This window comes from Sceloporus undulatus, chromosome 5 (genome assembly GCF_019175285.1).
Source record: "Sceloporus undulatus isolate JIND9_A2432 ecotype Alabama chromosome 5, SceUnd_v1.1, whole genome shotgun sequence".
Lineage (NCBI taxonomy): Eukaryota > Metazoa > Chordata > Lepidosauria > Squamata > Phrynosomatidae > Sceloporus > Sceloporus undulatus.
In genome coordinates, this window is record NC_056526.1 from 183,197,455 (window position 1) to 183,210,565 (window position 13,111).

General features: G+C 44.6%; 1 protein-coding gene across 2 annotated transcripts in view; it reads right to left on the reverse strand.

Moving 5' to 3' along the window:
- The window catches only part of SHROOM3 (shroom family member 3), a 136,937-nt gene that overhangs the window by 86,318 nt on the left and 37,508 nt on the right, over window positions 1–13,111 (reverse strand). The window contains exon 1 of one of the 2 annotated variants that reach the window (XM_042470083.1): window positions 3,970–4,207. The exons of the other annotated variant lie outside the window; for it this stretch is intronic. The gene's annotated coding sequence lies outside the window, so the exon portion shown is untranslated. Of the gene's footprint in view, window positions 1–3,969; window positions 4,208–13,111 lie in introns of those variants that run through there. 2 annotated transcript variants of the gene reach the window in all.

Genomic DNA, 13,111 nt, shown 5'->3' on the forward strand with positions numbered 1-13,111 from the left:
GTGGCTCCCGCGCGGGGCAAAAAAGAAACCTCAAAATGGCGCTTCTTCCCGCGGCACGGTTATGACGCCGCAAGGCGCCAATGGTGCACTCACGACATCATAAGCGACGTGTGGACGCTATGCATCCGACACGTAATAATGGCGGCGCCTGTGTGTATAGGGCGCCGCCATTATTATGCCCCCGTCACGTGCCAGGGGTGAAGCCGGTGTGGACGCTAGGTCCCCGGCCAACTCCTAGCACGTGCTGGGGGCGCCTCAAGAGCCTGTCTGTAACAGGCCTGAGATATGCACCAGGCCTTTTTTCTATAAGCCTGTTTTCCCCTTCACACACATTGTGGCACATAGGAATTTTAAATGAGAATATCACAACGTATGGAACTTCTCCCTGAAATTTTGGAGGACACTTCCTTAAAGTCTATGCTACAATAAATTTATTAGGTGCTACCAGACATCTTGCTTGTGCCACAACAGCCTAACACAACTATGCTTTTAGCACTTAATAAGGCTGGATCATATGCCGCTTTTGAACTGGAATTTAAAATGTTGTCTTATTCTATATCTGGGAACCTAATTAATTGGAGACTTTTGGACTTGGTGCAAAAAGAAGAGAGGATAGAACTAGTTGTCTGCGTAGGCAAAAAGGTTATGCATATATAAGTGTCTCCAGTGAGCCAGTGGGAATAATGGAGCAGTTACTTTCATCTGAAAGATACCTGTTGAATCAACCTATGATATACTGCAATATAATCCTATTATTGGGCGGTCTGTATCCCACCATAAACAGTCAGAAAGAGTGTTCTTTCTTTCCAGGAGACCTAACTTCACATCAGCTAATCAGTCACAGATTCACTTGAATTTTGGTCAAACCAGTAACATTCAGTTTCCCATCTGCAAAAATGTTAACAGCCTGCCTGAAGAGAATAAACTCATAACAGCAGCTGCATTTGCACTGCAGAAATAATCCAGTTTGACACCACTTTAAAAGCCACAGTGTAATGCTATGGAATTCTTGGAATTTGTGAGATATTTAGGCTTCTCTGTCAGAGGCTTCTGGTGCCACAACAAATTACAACTCCCAGAATTCCATAAAATGGACCCATGGCCATTACAGTGGTGTCAAACTGGATTATTTCTACAGCCCGCACCCCCATGACACTACTGCATGGTTTTGAACTGGGCGACATGAAGATTCCTAGAGAATGTTCTCTTAGGTAAAAAGAATAGTGTTTCTTTTTTTATTATTTGTAGAGTTTCCACATTCATCGGGGTCCTTTACCCCAACCTCCAGCAAATGTGGAGGGACCACTGTATTTCAGACTTCCAAAGTCCAGATAAGAGTGATTCAACCTGTAGAGTGGTATTAAAGCCTCAGGTACTTAAGCATATTTATACAGTTGTGGGAATGAGACCGAACATAATAGGATGCAGAAAGATGCAAGGAGGGTTCACAATGTGCATCTTTATAGAGCCGTTAATAAAATAAAAATAAAAATCAGTTCACCTTAAAAATGCTGCTCTCTCCCTTTTTCTCTCCCCCTCCTTTTATTCTTTTTACGCTGCAACAGACTAACACAGCTACAGTTGGCCCTCCACACTTGAGGCTCAGACCCGTAGCTAGGACTTTAGGGGCCCTAGGGCAGAAAGTAGGGCTCGGTAGGGTGGAGCATTTCGCACGTTCCCGAGTCCTACCACGCGCTCTGGGCACCATCTTGGTGCACCACCGTTTGGGGCCCCCTTTGGCTGGGGATCCCAGGGTGGTGCCCCAGACCAGCTATCGGCCTGTGAGGCTTTCACTTTTGCAGATTTGAGTAACATGTTTTCTCTAGGAATCTCTGGGTCCTCCAGCAAGCCTCTGCCAGAAGCTGGCCATAGAGTCATGCTGGAGGATCCAGAAATCCCTAGAAAAATTCCTACTCTAGGCATTTGCAGGTCCCCCAGCATGATTCTATGATCAACCTCTGGCAGATATTGACCACAGAGTTGTGCTGGAAGGCCTAGAAAGTCTTATAAGCTTTTTAAAATGTGGAGGGTTCACTGTACTTCTTTGAAATTTTTACCAGAGCCAGCACACACTTTCTTTTCCGACCCAACAGTACCACCATCAAGCACTGCCTCGAACACTCGGGCATGTGTGCCAGCCACTGTGCCACACACAGGGAAGATATTTGCCACTTGCGAGAGCCTTTCTTACCTAATCGACATTTTCCTTCCCTGGCTTCCCTTGCAGAAGGAATACAACCACATTAACCTTCCAGCGGCAGCAACTACTGTAGCTGATTAAATGCATTCCTTCTGGCTCCTTCTCGCTTATGCCGTCATTGTTGTACTTGGCTGGAACTGCAAAGTTGTATTTGCTCAGCTAAAAGAAGGATCTGGGAGACATCTAATCTGTGCCCTCTAATTAAATATACACATTATATGTCAGAGCGAGAAAGAGGAAAAAACAAAATACTTGTCAGCTTGGCCCTTATTTAAAAGAGCAAGGGGGACATTTGCTTCCACAAAGGGGCAGGATGACACCTGCAAGATGACACTCCTCCCTTGCATCTTTGTAAAGGATTTCCTTCCTTCTGATCTCCTACCAGTTTGCTAAGAGCTCGGTGACTCCAATGACTTTTATGGGCTTGCTTCTGATTTACTACCATGAGAGGAAAGAAGCCGTGGCCCCAAGATGGCTTTTCAGTATGATGGAGCACTGAGCGTGCCCAACATCCAGTTCTTTCTCTGTGTAGTAAAGTAATAACAACAATGCAGCTTGGCAAATATTTACCCCTGGTATTGAAACAACAGCTGTACTCTTACAGCTGAAGAAGAAAGCAAGGGGAGACAAAAATTCATGCCGCAAAGCCCCCTCCTCAATTTCCCTGCAGCAGCTCTTTGCATCCAATCCTGCCCACTTGGTTGCTCCAATAAAAGAAGCCACTATTTGGGGATGGTAAGGGGATAATGGGAGCCATTGTAGGGTAGTGGTTTGAGCCCTGGATTATGGAAACCCACCAGGGTTCAATTGCCAGCTTGGCCACAGAAACCCACTGGGTGACCTTGGGCAAGTCACACTCTCTCAGCCTCAGTGGATGGCAATGCCAAACCCACTTTGAAGAAACATGCCAAGAAAACCCCCTGATAGCATCGCGATAAGGTGGAAATGATTTAAAGGCACACAAGAATGACAGCAACAACAAGGAGACAACGGAAACCAGCTTGGCAGAGTGGTTCGAGCACTGGTCTATGGCTCTGGAGACCAGGGTTTGAGTCCCAGCTTGGCCATGAAGCCATTGGCTGACCTTGAGCAAGTCACTCTCTCTCAACCTCAGGAGAAGGCAACAGAAAACCTCCTCTGAACAAATCTTGCCAAGAAAGGTCCATGATAGCCTAAGGGTTGCCACTTGAAGGCACCCAACACAAAGGGAGAATCTGTAGGGAAGAAAAGACAAAATATGGGGGAGGGAGGAGGAAAGAATCTTACTGGAAGGTGGGACAGAAATAAAATATTATTATTATTATTACTATTATTTATTAAAGAAACCCCCAAAGTTAAAGCGGAGCTAGGGAGCCAGAGCAGGGTTAGGGCTTTGAGTGCTGGACTATTTTATTTATCCACGTATTTCTTTCTTTTGGATGCCGCCTTTCTCCCAGAAGGGACCCAAGGCGGCTCACGGGTAAAAAGCTCCGCTCTGGGCCCACAACAAACTCCAACTCCCAGAATTCCATGACCTTAAGCCAGGGCACCTAAAGCGGTATCAAACCGGGTTATTTCTCCAGTGTGGATGCAGCCTTTCTCTTTCTTCTTCCACAGCAATGGTCCCCAAACTGTGATTTTTTTGGACTCCAGCTCCCAGAATCCCAAACTGTTGGCCAACGTGGCTAAGGCTTCTGGGAGCTGAAGTCCAAAATCTCTTAAAGGGCACCGTTTTGGGGACCCCTTCTCCAAAGGAGAAGCCCCTTCCTCCCTTTCCCTGAGGCACTCACCAACTCGACGTCGCCACGGGGGTCCTCTCTCTCTTCAGCCCCAGAGCCCCAGTTCAACCCCTCCATCCCGAGCAGAGGAGGAGGAAGGGAGAAGCCGACCAGCCCCGGCCCCCGGAGCCCGAGACCCGCGCCTCCTCCGTCCTCCTCCTCCTCTCGGCCTCCGCCTCCAGCAGCATCGCCTCCGGCAGCCCTGAGCCTGAAGGGGGCTTGCAGGGGGCTGCGTCCCCAAATGGAGGCAGCAGAAGGAAGAAGGCTGCCAAGGCAAAGCGCCTCTCCCTCGCGCAGCATCTGGGCCCTCCTCTCCATCCCTCCATCCCGCCCAGGTAATCCCAAAACGACCCCTGATTGGCTCTCGCCCGCCCGCCCGCATTTGCATATCACTCTCCATCTCTCCCTCCAAGGTAATCCTAAAGTGCCTCCTGATTGGCTCTCGCCTGCCTGCATTTGCATATCACTCTGCATCTCTCCCTCCCAGGTAATCCCAAACCTGTCCCTGATTGGCTCTTGCCTGCTCATATTTGCATATCACTCTGCACCTCTCCCTCCCAAGGCAGTGGCCCTCAGCCTTTGAACCTCAAGACATTTTGGACTTCAGCTTCCAGGAGATCCAGCCAGTATGGCCAATGCTCAGGAATTCTGGGAATTGAAGTCTAAAGCATCTGGGGGAACCAAAGGTTGAGAACCACTGCTTGAAATCCCAGGTAATTCCAAGACGCCCCCCACTCCCAATAGGCTCTTGCCCACCTGCATTTGCATGTCACTCTGCATCTTTCCCTCCCAGATAATCCCAAAAGGGTCCCTGATTGGACTCTCGCCTGCCTTATTTGCATATCACTCTGCATCGCTCCCTCTCAGGAGCCCTGATGGTGCAGTGGCTAAATGCCTGTACTGCAGCCAGTCACAAGGTTGGGAGTTCAATCCCAGCCAAGGGCTCTAAGGTTGACTCAGACTGGCATCCTTCTGAGGTTGCTAAAATGAGGACCCAGCTTGCTGGGGGCCATTGCCTTACACATTGTAAACCGCTTAGAGAGTGCTCAATTGCACCGATACACCGTATAGAAATTACTTGCTATTTCTGTTGTTAATTCCAAGATGGTCCCTGATTGGGCCCTGCTTGCCCACATTTGCATATTGATTTGCATCTTCACTGCAGCAACAATTCGGTTTGGCTGCTCCGGCTCCATGCTAGGGAATTCTGGGAATGGGCAACCTGGGCTGCCTGCATCTCCCCCACTCTGCAGAAATAATCCAGTTTGACTCCCCTTTCACTGCCAAAATATTCTTCCCATCCTTATGACAGTTTTTGAGAAAAGTACAATGTCGTTGGTCCACAACAGGCTGCAGAAATAATCCACTTTAGCTGCCCTGGCTCAGCGCTAGGGAATTTTTATATTTTTAGATGGAGAGTGTGTTTTAGTTATGTTTTTAAAAACTTGTATATGTTTTTATGTTCCAGGATCCTCCGTGGATAACAAAATGCGTGGATGCTCAAGTCCCACTAAATATAATGGCAGAGCAAAATGGTGTCCCTTATATAAAATGGAAAATCAAGGTTTGCTATTTGGAATTTATACTTTTTTGGAATAGTTTCAAGCCGTAGATGCTTGAATCCGTAGATAAAAAATCCGTGGATAAGGAGGGCCGACTGTATATGCAGATGACACCATGCTGCCAGTGGATAACATTACAGACTTGGAATAATTACTAAGGAAGGTCAAGGAAGAAAATGCAAAGGCAAGTTTAATGCTGAACATAAAGAAAGAAAAATAATGACCTGTAAAGTGTTACGCAAGTTGTTTGTTTGTTTTATTTTCTTATATCCTGCCTTTCTCCTAATACAGGGACTCAAGGACTTAATGTATGGTGCTATATAAATAAACAACAACAACAGTAATAACGGAGGATCTACATAAATTCAACCTAGACAATGAAGCAATCGAAATTATTGAAGACTTCCCATACCTTGGATCAAACATTGTTTGAAATGGAGACTGCAGTCAAGAAGGACAGGTTGCTTACCTGTAACAGTATTTCTTCGAGTGGTCATCTGTGAATACATACCAATGGATTTCACTGCACCTGCGCAGTGCTTTTCAGAAACTTCTAGAATCACTGGGCAAAGTAGACTTTGCAACATATGGCAACTTTGGGCAGTAACTCCGCCCATCCGTTATAAGGCCCCTGCATTCCCGCTCTTTCCCCAGTTCCTTTTTTCCGCCGCATTAGCTGCTTTAGGGAACTTCAGCTAGGAATGGAAAGAGCAGCCATGTAAGAACTAGACAAGTTACTGAAAAGTAAAAAAATACACAACAGAGCACTAATTTGCCACGGATTGGCAAAAGTTGTGGCACACCTAGCAAACTTAAAATGAAACCTTTCAATTACAATATCATATGCACAGCCTAAATGTATTTCCATGTAGACAGTTTCATGTAGTTAAAGTGAAAATTAGGTAAGATGTGATTTAAAAAAGTGTGTGTGTGTGTATATATGTATAATTTTTTTAAAATTAATTTTAAAAAAAACCTATCTCCTTTTTCCTCCCACCAAACCCCTCCCCTCTGAACCCCTACTCTTCCTCTGGGCTCCAGCATTTCAAAGGGATGCAGGCAAACACCGCAGCCTGTTTCTGCCCAAAGGCAGGTGTTTGGGGAGCAGTAGTGTCCCCCCTACAATTAGGGTGTCACTGGTGTGATACACATCCCTTGCACCCCCTAGTGATGCTCTTTCCTGATACAGTACTAGTGTTGCCAGGTATTGAAAACAGCAATAAGGGATGATAGAAAGTCATCGTATGCTGGGTTGGCAGTCAGGAAGTAGGTATTGACAAGTTCTGCCTAAATACCAAATGAAAATATTGATTTCAGTGAACTTAGCCCCGCATTCCACTACATTCATAAATCACATGATGTGCATATTTATGTCTTTAGAAAGGACTCACACCAAAATATATGGGATTGGGGGGATATCTTGTTCAGTCTATATAAAAGGAAATGCTTTCCAACCCTCAAATAGAGGAAATTGTTTATAATAAGGGACACATACCAGCCCTTGAAGGGACAAGCTTTCCAGCCCTCAAATAAGGGGCCTCCCCTAATAATAAGGCAACCCTACCTTATACTGTTCAACCCTACCTTCATGGTGTTTTGATTGAGTTAAATTCTGTTTCACACATAATGATAACACAGCCATTAATTTATGTGTGCCATCAATTTTACATCTGGCATGGATGGCAGCCCAACGCACTGACAAATGTACCTGGATTAGTCAAGGTATATGGTAAAGCTAACCAGGTTATTTTCAGACATGAGGCAGAAAACCAGTAAAGTATAGACAGAGAATAAGGAGGAAAAGAGGATGGTCTGGCTGGACAGAAAAAGGCTTTGTGAAAAGGAGTTTCTTGGCAGAAGCTTTGCTAACTAAGGTATACATGTAGTCTCTTATGATGTACTGGAGTTATGAACCCTCACTACAGCCTCTGCTGGGTCATATGCATCAACATATTAGAACAAACAGCATACAGGGCTCCCCCGGGTTACGAATTTAATTCGTTCCGCGGCACCATTCGTAACCCGAAAAGCATTCGCAAGCCGAAGCCCCATAGGCGCTAATAGCGAAAGCCGCGATTTGGTGCGAAAAAGCGCCGAAAAGCACCAAAAATTTTTTCGTAACCCGAAATAACCTTCGTAACCCGGAACAATTATTTTTAATGGATTTTTTTCGTAACCCGGAAATTTCGTAACGCGGCGCATTCGTATCCCGGGGTACCAGTGTATAAGGAATATTTTTCAGTGCTCTGTTTTGTTCATTCCTGAGCATCTTCAGCTGAAAAGGAAGGCCTGCCCTAACATTAGGCACACTGAAGACAAGTTTGGGATGTCTTGAAAGGGTACCTAATAGTAATTTGTCATATTATTTTTACTTCCAGAGATAGAGATTAGGGATTTAAAAAGATCCTTTAGCATCACTGGTTCCACCAGCTCAATATTTTGAATTGGCTTTTCAGGCTTTCAGGAAGGAGTCTTTATTACTCTTGAAGATCCTTGGTATTCTCTGTGGATCTCCTAGACAAATACAAACTATTTAGTTTCCAAGATTGGATGTGTTCAGGATGGCATAGTGGGATTTTTCTGTCTATGTGCCTCCCTCTCCTCTAAAAAAAATGCATCTAGCTTGAGTGAGAAACGGACACCATTTGCTGCTCCATTATGTGTGTCTTGGGTTGACCCTGGGAAATATTCCAAAGAAGTACTCCCACTGGTCTTTCAAATGCTAGGAAAGACTACCAGCTGAGTCTTGAGGGCACCCCAAGCAGGCAGAGTAAACAGTGGATGGACCAGCATGAAACTGCTGTCAGTGGTACAGCACATGTCTTTCATACAGAAGGTCTCCCGGACAACACCAATAGGTAGCAGAGCTAAGAAAGTCATATTTTTTTGCATATTAAATGTGTGTTCTTCGACTAAAATCAGTGGCATATCAAAGTGCTTAACTTTGGCTGGATTGCACCTTTGACTGTTTTAGCCATCTCACAATACTAAGATTCTCCTAGAGATCACAGTAATTTACCTACAAGACCCACTTGGGGAAACTGATTTATCCTTTGAGTTCAGTGCTACTCTTCAACCAGCAGTGTGTATAAAGGGCTGAATATGCTAACATTTAGTAACCAAAATCAACCCACTTGCCTGTTTCTAATATTTTGATTTGGGACTCAGCATTTTACAAGTGCTACAAGTATTCACATAAATCAGCATAAGGTGGAAGGTTTGCTGGTTTGTTTGTTTGTTTGTTTTAATATTGTGAAATATTACAGTGAGTTGCTCTTTTCAGTTTTTGGTACAACGACTGGTCCTCTGACAGCTCTGACACAGGTTCAGTTCACAGCATTCTCAAATACTGTACTCAAACGTTTTCTAGGTCTGCATCTGCATTGCAGAAATAATCCAGGTTGATACCACTTTAACTGCCATGGCTCAGTGCTATGGGATTTTGGGATTTGTAGTTTGGTGATTTCATTTTGCCTTCTCTGTCAGAATGCTAAGGTGCCACAATAAACTACAATTTCAGAATTCCACAGCATTGAGCCATGGCAATCAAAGGGATGTGAAACTGGATTATTTCTGCAGTGCAGATAGAGTCTAGGACATACAAGTACGTAGTGGCAATACAATAAGACTCAGGAGGTTAGTCTCCTGATTTTTAACACATAGATTGGGACTGGTTATGAAGAAGAACCAGCGCTCAGGAACAAGGGCATATGCTTTATTGCAAGAAAGTCCCAGGTTAAACTCCAGCATCCAGGTAAGGCTGGCATAGACTCCTGCCCAATACTCTGGAGAGCCAGTCATGCCAAATTTTATTGCTTTTGGCCAATGGCCTTTCTATAAATAATGATACAGATATAAAATACAAATATAAAATACTGTACATGCAATATGCAATATACAAAATATACACATGCACTGCCAGTCAGCATAGACAACAATGAACTAGATGAACCAGAGATCTGACTTGGCATAACACATGTTTCTATTGATGTAAACTGCGAATCCCAACTAATCCCAACAAATTTGTTAATCCCAACCGATTAATGTAAATTGCTACACCCAACTCAGGTAGAACCGCTGAATCCATAAGATTTAAATAAATTTTGAATTGCCACCAAGGGTCTGCTTTGGTTGAGACTAGTTTAGGCCTGTATTTCTATTTAGCATCAAAAAAGGGGACACTATCTTGGGCTAATTTGATGACATATGAAAAGTATTTGATATCTGATTTCCACGCCAGCATTTGGAAAAGACCAGTAACCATGCTGGCTGGGAGATTCTGGGAATTAGAGTCCAAAAAAGTAACTTCCTCAAGCTCTTCCCCATCCCAAGTAATGTGAATCTTTCTATCTAATTCCAAACTAGCCACAGCCACACACAGAGGCAACCCAGCAGGTCAAATGAAGCATTGATTATTGGAGGTAAAAAGTTCACTGCTCATAAAAAGCTCACATTGCAGCAAAAGGGTAATAATCATCCTCCCACTTCGACACACTCCAGGGTTGCTATAATAACAAGAGCACTTTAAAACCGGGCAACCACATCCTCAAGCCATTCTTGTAGTCAACAGCCAAATGGTAGATTGGAATAAGTATTCAGATGTATTTCCCCCAAAAATAACATGCACCAAAAAAATGGAGGGAGGAGGGAGTTTAAAATGGAGTACCACTTCTAAATCCTGTCTTTTAAAAAGTATGAATTTCATATTGGCCCATGCATGGTCTTCTATTGGGGGTGAGGCGTCTGGGACCCTTTGGTAGAATCTGTGAACTGAAATGCACAAAAGAGAAATGAAATATGGTATGAAAATGGGTGGACACAGCCTGTTCCTTGGCATGCTGAGGCAGCTGGCGTGTATTTAAAGGGGTCAAGTTAGAGACTTCAATGAATGCAGGATGTCCTCCAGCCAGGGTCAGCTAGTTCTATCTACTCTGCACTCAATTTACTGAGTTTTTCTATTGTATTCCCTAGTGGGGGGATCCAAGTGAGTTTCGAGCACTGTCCACAGTATTTTAATCATGGAGTTGTGATTAATCACAGGGCTGGGGGGGGGAAGTCTCCTGGGGTCGTTAAGTTCAGTCCCCATTTGAATTCTCATTTGGCTGCTTCCATTTGCTAGGACAGGCTTTTAATTTATTGTTGTTGTGATTGCTGATGCTGTTGTCTCTCTCAATTTGCTTTCCTTATCTGGTTTCATCGTTAAGAGGCTTGGCTCCCAAGGTACCCAATGCAGGGCCTGCATTTCAATTCCCCCTTCCCAGATGCTTCTGGAAATAAAAATAATCATAAACAGGAAAAAAAATCGTTCGTGAAGATTTAATTTCAGTCTCCGGCTTTTCAGGGGAAAGGGATGGCTTATTCCTCACTTTCTCTTTATTCAGGCCATCGACCCTATACACAGAACAGCAGGAGAGGTACCATTTCTTGTTTTGGCAACTAGTTTCATGGTGGGATTTCAAGCATGGGTGGGGGAGAGTGCACTTGCAAAATGCATTTAAAATGTGCCTTTATACTGAATCAAACCATTGATCCATTTAGCCCAATATTGATTCTGTTCTACTGACTTCAACAACAGCTCTAGGGTTTCAGGAATAATTGTTTCGGATACATGAAGATCTCTGGTAATCCTTGCTGGTTTCCAAAATCAGACTAATTTAGACATGTTCAGGGTAGTAAGATATTTTCATTGTATCACTACATCAGCCACACACATCTACTTTGAGAAATGGTTTGTCATGCAGGTAGCTTTCCAGCCTTAGAGTTCTGCAGCACTGCAGCAAATGTTATAGAGATAAACCTGGACTCAAGATTAGACCACAGGAAGTGAGCTGTTAATATTTTTGCATAGGTTTCTGTCATAACAGCAATCACTCATCCATCTCCAGTCCCTTTCCTAACATTCCAATTCTGAAAGTCAATGCCAGAATATAAAAACTGCTGTGCGTATCCTGAAGCGGGCGGTGCAGTTTTACAGCGAATTTACCATCATAACAACATCAGGATAATTTTAAAGGAAATCATCTTAAACTGGCATGTTTTCTTAGACTCTGGGGGATACAATATGATTAAAGGTCTTGAAACTGTTCCAGTATATTCACAAAACATGTTTTGTGGTGTGCTACAGATTTTGAGAGAGGACAAGGCATAGAGACTCTTAAAAGTGGCTGCAAAAGTTCTTAGGTAATTTATGGCTGGCCTTTCTCCCAAGTTGGGACCTAAGGCAGTTAAATATATTTAAATGTCTTGCATAGTAAGAAAATATGTAATGTGGGTGTGTCAGTGACAGTGAAGCTATGTTATACCAAGGGAATGCAAAAGCTGTCTCTGGAAGCAAGTATTTGCTCTAAGGGAAATTACTTCCTCACCAAACATTATATTGGCCAGTCATTCTCTTGACTGTGAGCAAATCCACCCACCAGGTTTTAATGAATTAATATCCCAGCACAGGACCCAAAGTGGTTTAAAAAGAGAAAAGGTGTGGGGAATCTTTCCAGCTTCTCAGCTAAGGTAGTCAAGCTGAGAGACTTTGAAGATTATCGCATTGGGTTCTGAGAACGTTCTCATCACGTGATGAGAACGGAACGCATTTGAGTATACCGCACGTATGTGTTCCAATCGGGTTCTCAGAACGTTTAAATGTGTTCCAAATGTGTTCCAGGAGAGTACAGATATGAATGTGTTCCCAGAGAGCTGAAACGTGATGAAAACGTTCCAAGAGAAGTGTGTGCGGTATTCTTATCCGTTCTCAAATCTGTTCCCTCATTCCTCCATCTCCTGATTGGCTGAAAGAATGACAGGCAGGAAGGGAGGCAGGCAGGCGAGCGACTGCAGTGAGGGAAGGTGTGTGTGTGCAGGACATCCCCATAGCCAAGCATCCCTGCCCCCCCCCCCGATGAAGACCCATGGGTCAGTGCTCTTTTAAGCTCCGTTTTGGATTGGATTCCTTGGGGAAAAGGGAGAGAGGGAGAGATGGCAGGACAACCCCATAGAAGCAGACTCTGCCTCCTCAGATGAAGACCCATAGGGCTCAGTGCTCTTTAAGCTCCGTTTTTTGGATTGATTCCTATGGGGAAAGCGGAGAGGGAGAGATGGCAGGACAAACCCCATAGCCAAGCAAGCTCTGCCTCCTCAATGAAAGACCCATAGGGCCTCACTGCTCTTTAGCTCCGTTTTTGGATGATTCCTATGGGAAGAGGGGAGAGGGAGAGTGGCAGGACAATCCATAGCCCAAGCAAGCTCTGCTCCTTAGATGAAGACCCATAGGGCTCACTGCTCTTTTATTAAAACTCCGTTTTTTGGATTGATTTCCTATGGGGGAAAGAGGGGAGAGGGCGAGATGGCAGGACAATCCATAGCCAAGCAAGCTCCTGCCCTCCTCAGATGAAGACCCATAGGGCTCACTGCTCTTTTAAAAACTCCGTTTTTGGTTGATTCCTATGGGGAAGGGTGGTGAGGGATTTCAGTAAGCCGAGGGACTCAGGAGAGGCGAGCTCCATGGCCCAAGCTCCCTTTTCCCTTTTCCTGGGGGCAGCGCCCTCCCGAGCCGTCCAACCACTGAGTGGCGACGTCATCAGAAGGACAGCCCACAAAAC